Here is a 13,464-nt window from a genome sequence, read left to right on the forward strand (position 1 = left end):
TAGCACCTGCCTCTGTTTCCGCCCATCTCGCAGTCCTCTAATGTTCCAGGTCAGCACTCTAAGTATGTTGTTATCTCCCTGCATCTCCGCCACCCATCAATCCCAACCGAATCTTTATTTGTGAGTGCATGTTTCTTAAGCATTGCTGTCTTTGGAAACCTCCCGCTTTTGCATGAAACTACCCGCTGCCATACTACATAACTCTTTTTAAACACCCGTCCCTCCCCCACCCACTGAGGCATCCCAAACATGCCAGAAATATACATCCCTCCCCCACCCCAACGCCCATTAGTCCCTCCTGTGTTGGTCGAAGTTCAGTCCCCCCCCGGTATGAAACCTTGAGAAACAGTCACAGGCCGGACCAACGGGCAACAACCAAAAAGCTATTGAAAGAGGGTATTCCCCGACGGGGTAACGCCCCAGGTGACTCATGACTGCCTCTAGACCACCCAGCTGCGCCCTTCTGAATCTCAAGCATCAGGACAGTGTTCGAGGGTGGCTGACTGTGTCCATACATCTAAGTCATCACTCGACATTTTGCACTTCAAGTGTATTTCTTTCCACTGGAGTGAGAGTCATATCCTCTGCTGCACGATCCCACAATGAGTACGAGCGAGGCCTCGCGGTCCCCTGGTGGTCAGCGACCCCGCCCGCTTCCTCCCCTGTCTCTGCTGTCAATCCGCCTCCGGAGAGAGAGAGCGTCGTAGGTCCTTCTGTCGTGATATCGGCTTCGGCTGTTTCCGCAATTCTTTCAGGGACTCCTCCACCTGCTGCGGCTTGGTGTAAAACACCTGCTTTCCCTGATGCGTAATACGGAGTCATGCTGGATATAAGAGGGCATAGTCTATCCCCGCTTGTCTCTATTGTTGCTTCACCGCTAAGAATTTGCGACGTTCGTCCTGCACATGCATCGTGAAATCCAGGAACATTGTGAAGGAGACTCCCTCATACGTCAAGTCCCTCCGCTCTCAAGCAACTCGCAACGCGACATCCCTATCTCTGTAGTTCAGCAGGCGTGCGATGATGGGTATGGGTGCACCCCCAGGAGGCGGCCGTGGCCCAAGAAAGCGGTGAGCCCGCTCTACTATAAAGTGAGGAGAAAGTAAGTCTGAGCCCACCACAGCCGTTAAAAGCTTCTCGATATATTCCTCCATCCTCCCCGTGTTGGTGTTCTCCGGTATCCCCAAAACGCGTATATTATTCCTGCGACTGCGCGCTTCTAAGTCCTCATTTTTAGCAGCAATAATTTTGAGCAGTTTATCAAGCTGTGCCGTCGTCTTTTGTACTTGCTCTGCAGTGTCTTCAACATTGGATATGCGTTGCTCAGCCTCTTTCAGCCGCGTCTCATGGCCTTCCAAGGTACGAGCGATTGCATCCACCCTCGTCGCCATTGTGTCCATTTTGCCTCCAATGTCCGTGAACCCACGTCGCATCTCTAGCAGAAGCGCACCCAGACCATCGCCTGTCATAGGTTCCAGTGTTGCCGGCGCCGATTCCGCCCCTACATCAAGTTCTGCTTGCTGCGGTCGCGTCGATTTTTTGGCATCGAACGTGAAACGTGACTGGCGGGCGTCCGTCTTCCCCATCTGGCCGCGAGTTGTAGTAGCAGCCGTCATCTACTGGATGAAGTGGATATTCTCTCTAATGACACCCACCAACTATAGTCTCAGCCTCTAAGCAGACAATATGAGGGCACAGTGTGACTCAACGCCTCTACCTTCTGCAATGCCTTGGCCTCCTGTAGCAAGGAGTCTCCGTCCCACTCACCACAGGTGACCTCACCTCAGTGCTCCTCGTGCCCAATCTGTAGGAGAGGACAATTTCTGAATATGTGTGCTTATCCCGCAAACTGCCAGCAACGAGTCCTGTAGCGCACTGTCTGCCCAGATTCTCCCTCGTGCACGGCTGGTCACCGGTACGGTAAGCGGTTAGTTCCCAAGGTAGCGAGTGTTTTAATTCTGGTCTCATCGGCCTGAAGAGTGCAGGCTCCCGTCCCTCACCCGAACACATGGCGGTGGGGCCTCCGCCGTGCCCTCCTCGATCTTTGCAATAGTAACAGGAGACCCCCTCTGCCCCCGCTGCATCTGGGGAGACCACCGGCAAGCGCAGTGTTACTTCGGCGTGGTGCAGGGATGGGCCCGCACCAATGGATTACCGCTGCCTGTATTTCCCGGTGTCAGGCCCCACAGCGCCGTCTATTTTCAGGCAATGGCACAGTTCCCGCATTTCTTTAGTAGGCTGCCCGCCTACGTTCGTGCGGCTGAGTGTAGATGTCGCTCAGGCAGCCCCACAGTCCCCGGAGCTGTTTAGACCGCAAACGTTACATACAAGCGCACCTCCAGCACTGTGCGCGTTTTCAAATGCATCAACGTGGGGATCCGAGGTCCGCTACATCCCAGCCGGTGCGCACGACCACTGCCGTTACTCCGGACCGCGGCTCAGCTTCCTCTCGTCCTCCCCTTCCACCTGCGCTGCCAGGCCACCTAATCCTCATGCTGAAGATCGTTAGGATTTGTGCATCAGGCGAGGGCAGTCCAAGGGGTTGGGATATTCGACCGTCTCTCCTCAGCAACTTTGGTCGCGTCGTCCGGCCTTTCCGAGCTTCAGAGACCGCACATCTCTCGTAGTTCACCGCGCCGTCACTCTGTTCCACAATCCAGGAAGGTTACTCTCGCTCCTCGCGCTCCGCTCCCAGTCGCTTTTAGAGCGGCGCTGTATTCTGCCAGATTCCAGCACCGCTAGCATCAGCAGCAGATCAGGAATATTTCTCACACGCCCATAACCGTTTTATAACGAGTAATGGAGGATAAATGCCGGATTGTTGAGCCAGCCTGCGGGAGCCTCACAGAAGTGCGGCCATTCCGCTTGTGCGCCACCTAGCGCCCCCGGCTCGGAAAATAGGGTTTGCAAGTTGGTATTAGGAAGGGGCGTTTCAAGGGCATCCCTTCCTAATAGCGAGTCGCATGGGCATTTATGAATGTTTTGCGACCGGAATGCAGTCGCAAAACATTAATATTTTCCTGATTCTGTGAAGAAGGTGTATGTGAGCATTAACATTTTTTAAGAGCAGACAGTGGTCCCAAGGTGACCACTGCCTACTCTCAAAAAATGAACAGGAAACTGTTTATTTTTCTTTTTTAAATGCATCACATTTTCCTTTTAGGAAAACGGGCTGCATTTAAAAAACATTAATTGCTTTATTTAAAAAGCAACACAGCAGGCCGCCATCCCTGTGATTACAGCCCATTCCCAATAGGTCATGAATTGTGACATACCTCATGAATATTGATGAGGTAGGCCATTTAAACCCCATTGGGAATCGCTAAATGTTTCTGAGACACATTAGTACATTGTCTTTTGCGAGTCTCTAATTGTGAGCCGCAAACAATCGCAATTAGACGCTAAATGAAATGGTCATAAACCTGGCCCGTTTTGTCTTGTGAGTTAGCGATGACAGGGGCCCTTTTGGTTCTAGACGGACTCCGAAGAACAGCAATGTAAGTGCTTGAATGTGGGCAGTAAAATTCATAAAATAGAATGTTCAGTCAATACCTCCCACCTTCAAAGCTCCATCCCCGACTGCCTAAAGTCCAGTCAAGTTACCCCCATTCTGAAAAAACCAAAAGCGGACTGAACTGACCGGGACAACTTCTGACCTATTTCCAATATCCCTACCCTGGCAAAACTTCTAGAAATATTTTTTCACATTCAACTCTGCAACGATATCGATGATTTCCATCTAATAAACCAATTTCCATCTGGCTTCCGTGCTGGGCACAGCACCGAATCTGCTATGATACACATTGTAAACGATGCACTAAAAATGCTGGACCAGAACCAAGCCTGCCTATTAGTCCTCCTATTAGTCCTTCTTAAGGTTAAGCATGCAAATATCCTGGACCTATTGGAACACTGTATGGGCATTACAGGACAAGCCCTTAACTGGTTATCTTCCTACTTCCTAAACAGATCTCAAAGAGTTAAACTTAATCTCTCTCTATCTCAGTCCATGCCGATTACACTTGGGGTCCCACAGGGATCATCTCTATCGCCCACCCTCTTCAACCTATTCATGGAGCCCCTAACAGAAGTTCTGAGCTCATCCAACATCCACTATCACATGTATGCTGATGATACCCAGCTATACCTAAAGCCTCCTCCCCAGAAGACATCAGCTCCCTCAACACAACACTAAAGGTAACTCAAATTTGGCTAGCAACTAATCACCTCAAACTAAATACTCAAAAAACTATGCTTCTTGTAATCGCCCCACCCAACCAGGAACAGGCCATTGAAGAATGGTTGAAACAGCTTACAGCCCTCAACTGCACTCCACAAATCATTGACTCTGCAAAATCACTGGGCATTGCTCTTGACAAGAATCTCAACATTCAGAAACACATCAGTGCCTCCACCAAAGCAGCATATCATCAAATGAGCATTTTAGGAAAATTAAAACCTTTCCTCCCCCCCAAACAATTTCAACATGCTGCACAAGCCGTAGTGATTCCCAGGTTGGATTATGACTTCCCAGATCCACAATTGCTCCTGTAAGGGTCTCGCTCAACTCTGCCGCTAGACTCATCACTGGCTCAAAAAGATACAACCACTTTGCCCAGGATCTCAAATCCCTCAACTGGCTCCCATACAAAGCAAGAACCAGCTAAAATTACCTGCATGGTGCATAAAGCCCTCCAACACAATACCCCTAACTATATCGTCCAAAAGTTCGAACTCTCTGGCAGTTCCTGAGCATCCTGAAGCTTCAACACCTTTCTTCTGAAACCTCAGAGGTTCGACAAGAAGAAAACTTACAACCGTGCCTTCTCTGGGATTGCCCCAAGAATCTGGAATTCTTTATCTCCTGAATTCTGATCGAATCCCTCAATCAAATCATTCAAGAATGAAGTTAAAGAATTCCTTATGAACACATTTCTTCTCTAGATCACATGCCTCTAATCTGCGCAGCCACTCACATGACTAAATATCTCTGGCGACCTAATGCACTCTTCTGTGCAATACTGACTTTATCCCCCTGTTTCTCAACACTGCCTGGTATTTGCATTGGCTGAACTATGACAATATGTTCTCATTAATGACGGAACTATGTTATTCAATTGTTTGTGAATTTGTAGTAAATGTGATATTCCTGCTTTTACTACTCTGCACTCTGTAGTTCTGTGAAGTGCTCTGATGGTCATGTTCGTGCTATAAAAAAACTATTAAAATAAAATAAATAAATAAAATAAGTAAACGGTTAGAAGCTGAGGAATAAAGACGTGTAATACCAAGCTCCGTGTGGCATGATCGTTTGGGGAGGACGCTACACTCGGCTTATCTATTGGAGCACATCCGATCATATTTACAGATCTCCACCAGGTAGGCGTAGTGCTTTATGCCTACAGCACAGCTGCTGCCACAGCATATCTGTTGAAGGCACTGAAGCTTGCCCTGCAGGTGCCATGTTCAATGGGCCCGCACAGCAAAGACTTGTTTTTTCAAAAACAAACTTCCAAAGCCAGAGTTTGCTATTGAAAGTCTAAAAAATGATTTGACTTGACAAGGTGCTAGACTTTTTAAAGCGCTTGGGCGAGGGCATCATTAGTGGTATTTCAAGGATGGGATGACAGACTATCCCTGGAGGTTCAAAACAGGAGACAAGGATGTAAGAACATTTGCTCTCTTTATGGCGAACGGCTTGATGTTCATTAACCAACAACCCAATGTCATTTAAACTTATGGTTGAAAGGTTTCTGCTGGCACAGACAGCAAAAGCGCCGCTGTTCGAAACATGGGGGCAGATTTATAAAGCCTCTTGCGCCTCTTTGCGCTGCCATTGCGTCACTTTTTTTGGCAAACAAAGTGCCCTATTTACGGGACGCATCTCGGGAGATGCGTCATGTTGTAAAGCCCTGCGTCTCATTATACCTGCGTCAGGTATAATATATGCAGGGGGACGTTCCTACGCAGGAAAGCCTCGTAAAAGTGATGCAGTGAAATCCTCAAGATTTCACTGCGTCAGTTTTAGGACGCCACTGCGTCAAAGCCTTAGGCCTGCTTGAAGCAGGCGTAAGGAGTGACGCAGTGTAGTGGGAATAGACCACAAAATGCATTGCTGGAGTTGTGTCGTGCTTGCGACACGACTCCAGCAATGCGTCACTTTTGCCCCAACAGATGCGTTAAAATTTCTGACGCATCTGTCAATCCTTCTGCCATGGTGCGCCGTATTGTAAATACGGCGCATCCATGGTGGTGCAAGCATTTTTTAGGTTGGCGCAAGGAAAGTGACGCATCTCTATAGATGCGTCACTTTCTTGTAAATCTACCCCATGGTGTTTCCCCCGCAACTAAATAGAGTGCGGTGGGCAAGAGTTTGGCAGACAAGGTACTTGTCAACGTTTTTGGTGGAGTCCCCTGTCCACTAATCTCTAAATAAGGCTCTAAATCTCATCCCTCACAGCACTCAGCTGATCAAATCCATTCACCCAATTAAATGATCCATTCGATTGTAAAAAGTTGTTAACTGTCTTTGAATTCCCATGAAAATATTTCAAATGCTACCCTCCTTCAATCAGTAATTAAATCACGAAAGCCTATCAAGATAAGGCTGCAAACAAAACATGGGATGCGAATGTGTACGAAAGAACTGTTCTTCCTCAAGACAAAAGCCACTGTTGATTTGGCAAAAGCGTAACTGATCACCTGGAAAAAACTCACTACCAATTTCTCTTCAATTACTATCCTCTAATGGAAAAGGGCACATGTAAATAATTGTATCAGTATTTTTAACGGATGCTAAAACCACTTACATATCATTTGCGCAAATGCACAAAAAATTGTTTTTTGGTGTAAACCAGAAAGTGGCTGAGCGATTGTTGCCACTTTCAATAAAAGGCATCTCCTCCGACTGTGCTGTAAGACCATGAGCATTCTGGTGACATATGAGTGCTGCTATTTTTGATGACATCAGTAACAAATCGTGTATTATAAAATACATAATTCACGTTATTATTTCTCATTATCTCTGCATTTAAATTGACAGTATAAACAAGTTTTCATCAAAATTAAGTTTCATTAATCCACTTTCCAATTATGGGGTGCAGCGGTTATTTTATTCATTTTATAAGAACGTCAAAAAGATATTTCCTATGAATGTATATCTCGCCCTGTACTATGTAGCTGAAAGCAGGTTACAGGTAACGTCTTGCATAAATACATAAACCATATAAAGCCCTATATGATGACAGTGCATGAGACCTTGGAAGTCACACACTATGTCATTAATTTGCCAGTACGCCCAACCAACTCTGAATTATTGCATTATACCTTCAATACAATTATTCCCCTTCAAAAATACACTGGGGCAGATTTACAAGGACTGGCGCATCCCTGCATATCAGCAGGAATGCGCCAGGTAAGATGCGTCACGCAAGTTTACCCTTGCGCCACCACAGATGCGCCACATTTACAATGCGGCGCATCGCGGCGCAAGGATAAACAGATGCGTGACGCATCCGATGGCGTAAGGTGGGCGCATTGCTGGAGTTGTGTCGCAAGCGCGACGCAATTCCAGCAATGCTCAGGGGCTGCCCATACCTAACATGCTGCGTCACGCCGTATGCCTGTTTCAAGCAGGCGCAGGGTTTTGAAGCAGCAGCGTCGGAAAAGTGACTCAGTGAAATCTTGTAGATTTCATTGCGTCACTTTTCCGAGGATTTTTTCGATGGAATGCCCACCCTGCATACATTAAACCTGACGCAGGTTTAATGTGGCACAGGGCTTTACAACGTGACGCATCTCCCTAGATGCGTCACGTTGTAAATAAGGCGCAACATGGCGCATGGTTTATGTCGCTGCTGCGTTACAGAAGTGACGCAACGTCGGAGTAAATGTGTCGCAAGGGGCTTGTAAATCTGCCCCACTGTTTTTAGTAGAGTCAACTATTCAGTACTTTCCCTGAATCTTGAATCCTCACTTTAAAGAATGTCAATTGATCCCTACTTTGCACGTCAAAGGATAGTATCAGGTGGCTCTTCCATGTGTGCTGCACTTGCCCTGCTTTTCACCAAGAGTCTCCTTTAGTAGTAAAACAAGCATTTGCAATGCAATAGGTCTCGCATTTACGAGAGTTTGAGCTATTGGCATTGTAAATGATGATGCCTTTTATTTATGGGTTGTTTTTAAAACAGATAATTAAAAGCTGTTGTTATTTTCAATGCCAATAGCTTAAACTCTCGGAAATGCGAGGCCTATTGCACTGCAAATGTGTTTGGCGTTAGGAGAGAGCGTGTCCTGCTCTTGCAGGCAGGACAAAGTTATTTCAGAAAATAGTGCTTGAAGGCTGTACTTAAAGCCGACCAACCAACAACACATGCAACAGAGGGTGTCCTCATGGGAGGTTACAAAATGAGACAAGGCGGTACTAAGGAGGGACTACTAAGCCTATTGACCAATGAAAAGCCACACTCTACAATGGACATTGACACGTCAATGAAGAATTTGGGCGGAGAGTGGAAGGGGCTTCAAGTTCATACCTGAATACAGCATGGCTCGCAGAGCAGCGCATGCGCTGCCCAGGCTTGACCTCAAAACAGCACATTTGTAGGGACAAATGTATTGAGCTTTCTCTACGTGCCTCTCATTCTAAGGTCAATAAGTTCCTAACTTCTCACAAACGATTCTCTTCATGCTCCAAAATGTGTCAATTATACTGAATGTCCCATATTTATATGTGTACACCATGTTTTTACTAAGAAACACTTTTTTAGTATTCAATAGGATAGGGTCCTCAACATAGAAATGACTGGTGAAAAAACCAAAAGGTGATTGTGGAATGTTTGAACTAATGACCAGTAATTACACAGAGCCATATGCCATTGCTCACTGTCACGTTTCTGGCAGTAACCGCCCAAATGCAGCTCAGTTTACTCAAGCCACACCCCAAAAAGATTCCACTTATTCTCACTGTGATATCTCCACGCTTCCAGAGCAGCCGACTCGAAAACCATGAGCTAGGGACTCTGGTGGTAATTTCTGGCCTCTTTAGGCATTGATTGACATCTGCATTTCTATTTGCACATTGCCCTTTCTGTCAAGTGCAGAGAAAATGCAAAGATAGCCTGTAACTTCAGGCCTGGAACGGTTGCTGCTATCTAGTATCACACTTCCAGGAGCCATTTCCGTTAAAATAAGAACTTCAGGCGAAGGTCTATTGTTTTTATCTGAGGCAATGTTTTTTTATCAGAAAAATAACATTTTTGAAGGAATTAGAAAAATGTGTGGTCCAAATGAATCACCCTTTAGCATTATTTCACCCAGTGGGTGATGGGAGCAGATCCAGCTGCAGGAGGCAAAAAAATAGAAAGAACTCTAATGACAATTGGACGGAATTTTGAGTTTTTCCTCAGGAAATTTCTCGTGACAGATTTTAATAGGTCAACCCTGCAGAAATGTTTCGAGGGAAAATATGCAGGTCAAGTCTTATGCATATGGAGTTCAGTAGTAAGCACCGATTCTGCATGTAATTCCCCATTTCCCCCCCAAACTCTGAATATCATTTACCGCATCTGATAAATGCACACTATGGGGAACCTGTATTTACCAGGACGTGTAAATACCATACCCTACTAATAGACTAATAAGCAGGGCCTTTTGGGTGCGGTTCCTGATTAACACCCAAGTCCAGGGGTGCATAAGCAAACAGGGCAAAATGTGGGTAGCAACTAAAATGTCAGATTTTCCAGGCCTCCCGCCCAAGAGCGAATTATTTTACGTGCACTTGTTTCACATTTTCTCACCCACTGAAACGAGTTTTGCGATAAACTATTGGTACTATAAGAAGAACATACACATTTTGAACATTTCTATAAAACACTGAACATCCATCAGGATTACATTGGCTTACAACAATTAGCGACTGCACCGCCCTTCAATGCCCCGCAGGGAAATACGAAAAACTAGAATGAGGTCATCACTACAGCCAGTGCCTAATTCGAGCTGGTGATAGCAGGTGAGGCCCACCAACACTCATTTTTCGGGGCTCGCCACACTTATTTACTCTCGACAAACTTTGATTCAGAGCAAGAGGAAGAAAAACACAGAAGAGAAGAAGGATGAAGAGAAAGACAGAAAACGGTGACAAAAGGAGAAAGCAGTAATGAAAATCCTGCAATGGCATAAATAAACAAACATCAGGAAGTGTGGGGTGGTGGATTACAGATTCCTTCCTGAGATGGAATCAAGACTGTGGACTGTGTAGGGTTGGTATTGGGCACCTCGACCTTCGATAGCCCCAGGTGCGAGCCTCTCGTAATTCCACTCATTCTTTAACACATTAATCACTTACTGCAGTTCACCATTGTTCACGAGGGCAATATGCATATATATATATATACATACATATATATTAACTGAAAAAAACATAGGTTTCAGGGGTGTTATAGTTAGCTGGACATTTCACTCCTACAAAACCATAGAAATTCCCCCGTTTTACAGTTAGTTCAGCTAACTATAACTTGCGCGCCCGCAATGCACTGCTGATGACGTCACATATTACATCACTCATGACATGGTCAGTGACATCACTCATGACATCACTTATGACATCTCAAATGACATCACTGCTGACATCATCCAGTGAATGTGTGTTTTTCTGAAAATTAAATATGTTTTATATATGTATATCTCAAGGTCGATGGAAGAATAAATGGGTATATAAGTGTCTAAATGGATGATTTTTGTTTTGTGAAATTGATTGTATAACTGACTGATTAAGTGTATCTTAGTGAATACATGGGTTAGTGAGTAATGTTTAAATATGTAAATATCTGTATCAGTCTCTCACTTTGTGTATAAGTGGCTGTATGGGTTGGTGAGAAGCTACATAAGTGTCTATATAGGTTATTAGTTGTTTTTTTGAGTATCAGTCTGAGTGTCTGTATGGTTCGGTGGGGGGTATTACGTAGTGCATAGATGCATGAATGAGTGACTCACTATTTGTATGTGTTGAAGACAGCATGTGTGCAGGACTGTATGGGTGGATGAGTGTGTGTATGGGTGTGTTAGTGAGTGAATGACTGTCTCAATAGTATCTTTATGAGTAACTACATATGTTTTTTTAAACTAGTATATGTGACTATTGGTGTATATAAGTGAGTATATGTGAGAGTGAGAGATTGGAAGAGTTCCTGTATAAATTAGTATGTGTTTCTATAAGTGATTGCTTAAGAGAGTATGTGTATGTTTCTGTAGAAGTAAGTGTGGTGGTGTGTGTATAACTGTATATGCAAGTAAATGGATGTTTGATACTTTGCATGTGTGACTATGTGTGTGAGTAACTCTATGTATGAGTGTCGGTGTGTAACAGGGTGTATAGGTGCATGAGTACATATGATGAGTGACTACATGTATGAGTAACTGTATAGGACTATTGCTGAATGAGTGGATGTGTGTGTAAATCTTGGAATTACTGAATAGTTGTGTTGTAACTGATATTTGTGTGTCCATTGATTTGAAAATGTTAGTTTCTATTTTTGAGTGTGTGTATCAAAGGTTATATTAGGGTCAGAGGAGGTCTGCCACTCTATCACAAGAATGATGTCATCAGTGATGTCATTTGAGATGTCATCAGTGAGGTCATGAGTGCTGTCACTGACCATGTCATGAGTGATGTAATATGTGACGTCATCAGCTGTGATTTGCGGGCGCGCAAGTTATAGTTAGCTGAACTAACTATAACGGGGGAATTTCTATGGTTTTGTACGAGTGAAGTGTCCAACTAACTATAACTCCCCTGAAACCTATGGTTTTTTCAGTGAATGTCTAAGGTTTTTTAAATGCTAATTTCTAACTATAACGTGCCTGAAACCTATGTTTTTTGCTGTCAATTTCAAAGGTTTTTTAAATGCTAATTTCTAACTATAACGTGCCTGAAACCTATGTTTTTTTAAGTGAATTTCTAAGGTTTTTTAAATGCTAGTTTCTAACTATGCCTACAGAGGTAGAACATGTGAAGAAAGAAGAAAAAACACACAGAAAGAAGCTAAACAAGTGCAGAAAGAAGCAACAGAAGTCCTCAAAGACAAAGAAAAGTGCAGGAAGAAGCAAGACATGTGCAGAAAGAACCAACAGAGGAGCAGAAAGAGGCCTTGTTACAAAATCCTCCTGAACCCACAACTTTTTCAGACGGGTACTGGTGTTAACTGACTCTGACTAACCAGGCCGAGAGCCAGTGGTATGCTAAAAGACACTTAGAATACAGTGAAAACACCTACATACACTAGGGAACACTATACGTTGGGGTACCCCTGTGATTAGCATGACCTCCTCTGTAAGCCCCTAGTACATAATAGGGCAGGGGGATTAAAACCACCTCTTAAAACGCGCCACGGGGTGCGTTTGCACACTGGTGAAGGGAGGGGGAGAGCCTGAGGTGACATGTGTGCAAACACGTCCTGTGGGCGTTTTAAGTTGGGGGATAAAGTCCCCTTGAATCCTGAGGGTCCCTGGGGTCCAACTAGCCCACTGGGTACCTCCAGTAAGCACCACAGAGCTGCGTTGCAGAGAGGTGTAAAAAGGGGCACGGCGTAGACCTCTCAGCAACGCAGCGCAGCGGCGCTTACTGGAAGCACCTGGTGGGCTAGTTGGCCCCCAGGAGCCCTCAGGATTGAAGGGGAACTTGTGGGACCCCCTAAGCAGGCCTAGAGGGTTAGGGTGTTTCCACCCTGCCCCCTTTTCGTGTTTTGCGCGTTTGTTTTTCTCTTTTCATGTGCCTCAGCTCTACTGAGGCACAAGATGGCTTCCAACACTTCCTGGTTTGGAGTGTTGACAGCCATTAGCATGAAGTTCGTGATCGGGAGGGTGCGCGGATCGTCCGTGCCTCTAGATATCGATATTTTTTTAATTTTGATTTTTTTAGCAACTACTGAACGGATTTACACCATTTAATAAAAAGGGCTCTTTCTGAGCCAAGGGCTACCTTTTTGCCAAATTTGGTGTAATTCCGTTCAGCAGTTTGGGCGGTAGCCATGTCTAAAGTTTCCTATGAAAATTGCATGGAGAAAACATGTTTTGGGACCCCCCTTTTTTCTCGGCCCCTGCTTGCCGAATCAACCCGAAACTTTCAGGATAGAAGCGGACTGGAGCGGGCCATAAGTTTTGAAAATTTCGCAAAGATTGGTCAATTGGCACTAAAGTTATTGGGAAAAGAATGTTGCAATTTTCCTATGGTAACTAGGTCCTAACTATAACTACCTACTGGTGACCGCCAGTAGGTAATATATATATATATATATATATATATATATATATATATATATATATATATATATATATATATATATATATATATATATAATAAATCCTTGTTTTCTTGGTTTCCCCTTGATTTTGGTGGAGAAAACGGGAACGGACTCCACTTTTGCTGGTTCATATAGGTTATATTTGCTCGGTGCTCCGCCATGACGT

At 44.8% G+C, this 13,464-nt stretch overlaps 1 protein-coding gene across 6 annotated transcripts in view; it reads right to left on the reverse strand.

Moving 5' to 3' along the window:
- LAMA2 (laminin subunit alpha 2) overlaps positions 1–13,464 on the reverse strand; it is a 3,129,796-nt gene that overhangs the window by 2,455,115 nt on the left and 661,217 nt on the right. The gene's annotated exons all lie outside the window — the stretch shown is intronic.

The sequence above is a fragment of the Triturus cristatus genome, chromosome 6 (genome assembly GCF_964204655.1).
Source record: "Triturus cristatus chromosome 6, aTriCri1.1, whole genome shotgun sequence".
Lineage (NCBI taxonomy): Eukaryota > Metazoa > Chordata > Amphibia > Caudata > Salamandridae > Triturus > Triturus cristatus.